The sequence below is a fragment of the Hyperoodon ampullatus genome, assembly GCF_949752795.1.
Source record: "Hyperoodon ampullatus genome assembly, chromosome: X".
In the NCBI taxonomy this organism is placed as follows: domain Eukaryota; kingdom Metazoa; phylum Chordata; class Mammalia; order Artiodactyla; family Ziphiidae; genus Hyperoodon; species Hyperoodon ampullatus.
In genome coordinates, this window is record NC_136913.1 from 139,961,340 (window position 1) to 139,968,015 (window position 6,676).

The following is a 6,676-nucleotide window of genomic DNA, read 5'->3' on the forward strand; positions in this document are numbered from 1 at the left end:
TTTCATCACAATGCGCCATGCCCACTGTCATCACAATAATCCATGAAACATGTCAGACCAATGTTCCATGCCCCTGTCATCACAATGCTCCATGCCCTTGTCATCACAATGCTCCATGACCCCTGTCATCACAATGCGCCGTGACTCCAGTCATCACAATGCTTCATGAACTTTGTCCTCACAATGGTCCATGACCTCGTCACACAAGGCTCTGTGACCTATGTCACCACAATGCTTCATGCCCTTGTCATCTCAATGCTCCAGGCCCACTGTCATCACAATAATCCATGAAACTTGTCAGACAAATGTTCCATGCCCCTGTCATCATATTGCTCCATGTCCTTGTCATCACAATGCTCCATGACCCCTGTCATCACAATGCTCTGTGACTCCAGTCATCACAGTGCTTCATGACCTTTCTCATCAAAATGGTCCATGCCCTCGTCATCACAAGTCTCTGTGACCTTTGTCACCACAATGCTCCATGAACTTTTCATCACAATGCTCTGTGACCCTTGTCATCACAATTCTCTATGCCTTTCTCAGCACAATGCTCCATGACCCTTGTCATCACAATGCTCCATGCGCTTCTCAGCACAATACTCCATGACGCACGTCATCACAACGCGCCACGTGCCTGTCATCACAATGCTCCACATCCTTTTCATCACAATGCTGCTTAAACCTTGTCATTACAGCGCTCCATGCACTTCTCATCAAAATGATCTCTCACCACTGATATCACAATGTTCCATCACTATTCATTCCAATACTCCATCACCCCTGTCATCACAATGTTCCATGACCCCTGTCATTAAAATGCTACATGCACTTATCATCACAATGTTCGATGACCCCTGACATCACAGTATTCCATAACCCCTGTCATCAAAATGCTCCATGACACTTTTCATCACAAAGCTCCATGACCCCTGAAATCACAATATTCCATAACCACTGTAATCAAAATGTTCCATGACCCTTTTCAACAAATTACTCAATAACCCTGTCATCACAATGCTCCCTGCCCTTCTCATCACAATGCACGTCACCCTTGTCATCAGAATGCTCCATGACATTTGTCATCACAAAGCTCCATAACTCTGGGCATCACAATGCTCCATGCCATTGTCATCACAATGCTCCATGAACCCTCTCATCACATTGCTCCATGCCGTTGTCATCACAAAGCTCCATGACGCTTGTCATCACAATGCTCCATGCCCACTCTCATCACAATAATCCATGAAACATTTCAGACCAATGCTCCATGCCCTTGTCATCACAATGCTCCATTCCCCCTGTCATAACAATGCTCCATGACACCTGCCATCACAAGGATCCACAGCCTTGTCATCACAAGACTCCATGACCCTTTTCATCACAATGCTCCAAGACACTGTAATGACAACGCTCCATGCAATTGTCATCAGAAAGCTCCATGACGCAGGTCATCAGAATGCTCCGTGGACTTCTCATTCACTATGCTCCATGCCCTTGTCATCACAATGATCCAAGACCCATGTAATCACAATGCTCCATGCCCCTTTTAATCTCAATGCTCCAAGAACCCTGTCATCCCATGAACCATGCCCATCATCATAATGATTCATGCGCTTGTCATCACAATGAAATCAATATGCTCCATGACTTCTGTCATCACAATGCTCCAAACACTTGTGATCACAATGTTCCATAACACTTGTCATCACAATGCCCCATGACGCTCCTCATCACAGTTAACCATGGTCTTCTCATCACAATGCTCCAAGAAATTTGTCATCCCAATGCTCAATACAATTGTCATCACAATGCTCCCTGACATTTGTCGAGAGTATGCTCCTTTAACCCTGCCCTGACAAGGCTCCATGCCTTTTTCATCACAATGATCCATGCCCTTTTCATCACAATGCTCGAAGACCCCTGTAATCACAATGCTCCATTCCCCTTTTCATCACAAACATCCATGACACATGTCATCAGAATGCTCCATGGCCTTCTCATCACAATGTTCCATGCCCTTGTAATCACAGTGCTCCCAGACCCCTGTCATCACAATACTCCATGAATATTTACAGCCCAATGCTACATGATCTTCTCATCACAATTCTCCATGATCCCTGTCATCACAACGCTCCGTGTTCCTGGAAATGAAAATGATCCATGACCTCTGTCACCACAATGCTCCAAACCTTTGTGATCACATTGTTCGACAAGACTTGTCATCACAATGCTCCATGATGCCTGTCATCACAATACTCCATGGCCGTGTCATCACAATGCGCCATGACCTTTGTCATCACAGTGCTCAATACACTGGTCATCACAATGCTCCCTGACACTTGTCGTCAGAATGCTCCTTGAACGCTGTCATGAAAAGCCTCCATGCCTTTTACATCACAATGCTCCATGCCCTTTTCATCACAATGCTACATGCCATTGTCATCACATTATTCCACAAGCTTGTCATCAGAATGCTCCCTGACCCTTGTCATCACAATGTTCCATGCCCCTCGTCATTACAGTGCTGCATGACGCTCGACATCACAAATATCCATGGTCTTCTCATCACAGTGCTCCACGGTCTTGCCATCACAATGCTCCATGACACTTCTCATCACAATGTTACATGATCTTGTCATCACAATTCTCCATGCACTTGTCATCGCAATGCTCCATGAACCCTGTCATAGCAAGCTCCAAGTGCTTTTCATCACAGTGCTTCACGACATTGTCATCAAAATTCTCAATGGCCGTTGTCATCACAGTGCTCCATGCCCTTGTCATCACAGTGCTCCATGACCATTGTCATCAAAAAGCTCCAAGCCCTTTTCATCACAATGCTCCATTACCTTTGTCATCACAATCCTCCATGACACTTGGCTTCACTATGCTCCATGCCATTGTCATCACAATGCACCAAGACATATATCATCACAATGCTCCCTGACACCTGTCTGCACAGTACTCCATGACCTTCTCATAACAATGCTGCATGCCCTTGTCATCACAATGTGCCATGCACACTGTCATCTCAATAATCCTTGAAACTTGTCAGACCAATGCTCCATGCCCCTGTCATCACAATGCACCATGCCCTTGTCATCACAATGCTCCATGATTCCAGTCATCACAATGCTTCATGACCTTTGGCATCAAAATGTTCCACGCCCTCGTCATCACAGGGCTCTGGAAACTTGTCACCATAATGCTCCATGAACTTTTCATTCACAATGCTCTGTGACCCTTGCCATCACAATGCTCCATGCCTTTGTCAGCAGAGTGCTCCATGACCATGTTATCACAATGCTCCATGCGCTTGTTCTCAAAATTTTCCACAAACTTGTCATCAAAATGCTCCATAAAACTTGTCATCACAATGCTCCATGTACTTCTCATCCAAATGCTCTCTCACCACTGATATCAAAATGTTCCATCACTAGTCATCAGAATACTCCCTCACCCCTGTCATGACAATGTTCCACGGCCTTGTAATCACAAGGCTCCATGACCCTTGTCATCACAATGCTCCAAGAACCCTGTAATCACAATGCTCCGTGCTATTGTCATCACAAAGCTGCATGACGCATGTCATCAATCTGCTCCATGGTCTTCTCATCACAATGCTCCATGCCCTTGTCATCACAAAGCTCCAAGACAACTGTAATCAAAATGCTCCATGCCACTTTTCATCTCAATGCTCCATGAACTCTGTAATCACAATGAACCATGCCCATCATCATAGAGACTTATCAATACATAGGTTTTAAGATTCTTACTAGTCAGATATATTCCTCTGCGAGAAATAAGGGGTTTTGAGTCCATTTCACTGAGGAAAGTGTAGGTCCTGTCTATTCAGTATTTGTTTTTTGGAACGGTAACTGTACTAATATCAAACTCTGGTTTTATGCATCACCCCACCTCTCCTTCCCCGTTAAGCAGGCATAAGAGTGTTTTCTAAATGTGAGGCTCTGTTCTCTTTCCTAACTCAGTTCATGTGTAGCCATGTTTACAGGACCTTCATAAGTGATATCTTATGATAAGTTTCTTTTTCTGTGTGACTTATTTCACTTAGAATCATCGTACCTGAATCCACTCATTTTGCTGCTACTGGCCTTATAAAATTGATTTCATGGCTGAGGGATATTCCATCGTACGTAAGTAACACAATTTCTTGAACCATTTTTGTCTTTCCTAGTATATTTAAGGTGTACCAAATTTGAGGTTCTTGTAAGCAGTGCAGCACTAAATTTTGCGGTGGCTCTGTCTTATTGATTTTCAGTATTCCCAAGGTATATTCCCCAGACTGGAAGTGCCCTTGGCTCTGTTGCTCTGTTGTTTCCTTGTTTTAGGGAACACAATGCACTCCTCCAGAGAGGCAGTTGGCAATTTACATCCTGCCCATCAGCATAACTAGGCTCCCTGTTCTCCAGGGCCTGTCTTGCCTTTTTGGTTTTTACACATTTTGCGGATGACCCTTTTGACCGGTGGGAAGTGATACTTCATTGTAGTTCAGATTTGCGTTGCCCACTTGCTTGCTTGGCCAAAAAGGACGTATGCGTTTTCTCCTTAATATATTCAGGAGAAAACACATACGCCCTTTCTGGCCAAGTGCATCATTGTAGAAGTTGTGCCCCTCTTCCTGTGCTTTAAAGGTGATTGCAATGTACCTCTTGAAATATGTTTCCTGCTATTCTGGCTCGCTTTCAAGTCTGCCTCGTTGCATTCCCTCCACAGATTTTTGGACGATTGTTGTCCTTTACTTCTCTGACAGTTTGTGCATTGCTGTGCCCCTAAGCTCCATTTTTCAACTCGTTTTTTGTGAGTTGACCGCAAGTCCAAATTTTGGTTCAAGACCTATACTGGTTCCCATCGGGTGGCTGAGACTTTGGTTAATTCTTCTTCCTTCCGGGAAATTAGAGTGAAATGTGCCCGTCCAAATGCCTAACAGCTACTCTCTCATTGGTTCTCCCTCTTCCCTTTCATCCTCTGCCAAAATGGCAACGTGTGTGAACAAGGAGGTTAAAGGGGCTGTCTTTCCTTGTTGGGAGATTGATAGTAAAGGAGTTGGAAAGTCAAACCGGAGCACCGGGAGAGAGACTATTAGTTGAGTTTTAGAAACCTTTCATATTCACAGTGTGTCCATTCTCTATGTTTGCCATACTTGTTATAGCTGTAGTAATATACCCTTCAACCTGGAGAGTTGGGACCCTTGGTATGTGTGCCACACATTATTGCTTTAAATAGTCTGCAATTGCTCACCGAATCTCACCAATCCTCTCAGTCCCAAGTGTCCAGCCTTATGCCTCATCCAGCTGTCATTTTAGATAGGGTCATTCCAGGTTTCATCAGAGCCCCTGAAGGAATTGTAAAGAATTTCTCTGTTTTTTTTGTTTTGTTTTTGAAATACCTTTTTATAGTGGGTTTGAGCTGATTCTCACTGCCATGTTTATGGCCGTCAAGACAAACTTGTTTCCCTTACGGAGACATATCAATACATAGGTTTTAAGATTCTTATCATTCAGATATATTCCTCTGCGCGAAATATGGGGTTTTGAGTCCCTTTCACTGAGGAAAGTGTAGGTCTTGTCTATTCCGTATTTGGTTTTTGGAACGGTACCTGTACTAATATCAAACTCTGGTTTTATGCATCACTCCACCTCTCCTACCCCCTTAAGCAGGAGCAAGAGTGTTTTCTAAATGTGAGGCTCTGTTCTCTTTCCTGACTCAGTTCATGTGTAGCCATGTTTAGACGACTTTCATAAGTGATATCTTATGATAAATTTATTTTTCTCTGTGACTTATTTCACTTAGAATCATCGTACCTGAATCCACTCATTTTGCTGCTACTGGCCTTATGACATTGATTTCATGGCTGAGGGATATTACATCGTATGTAAATACCACAATTTACTGAACCATTTTTGTCTTTCCTGGGATATTTAAGGTGTACCCAAGTTCAGGTTCTTGTAAGCAGTGCAGCCCAAAATTTTGGTGTGGCTCTATCTTATTGATTTTCAGTTTTTCCAAGGTATATTCCCTAGACTGGAAGTGCCCTTGGCTCTCTAGCTCTGTGGTTTCCTTTTTTTAGGGAACACAATGCACTCCTCCAGAGAGGCAGTTGGCAATTTACATCCTGCCCATCAGCATAACTAGGCTCCCAGTTCTCCATTGCCTGTCTTGCCTTTCTGGCTTTTACACATTTTGCGGATGTCCCTTTTGACCGCTGGGAAATGATACTTCATTGTAGTTGAGATTTGCATTGCCCGCTTGCTTGCTTGGCCAAAAAGGGCGTATGCGTTTTCCCCTGAATATATTCAGCAGAAAACACATACGCCCTTTTTGGCCAAGTGCATCATTGTCGAAGTTGTGCCCCTCTTCCTGTGCTTTAAAGGCAATTCCAATGTACCTCTTGAAATCTGTTTCCTGATATTCTGGATCGCTTTGAAGTCTGCCTCGTTGCCTTCCCTCAACAGATATTTGGACGATTGTTGTCCTTTACTTCTCTGACAGTTTGTGCTTTGCTGTGCGCCTAAGCTCCATTTTTCAACTCGTTATTTTGTGAGCTGACCGCAAGTCCATAATTTTGGTTCAGGACCTATACTGGTTCCTGGCGGGTGGCTGAGGCTTTGGTTAATACTTCTTCCTTCCGGGAAATTAGAGTGACATGTGCCCG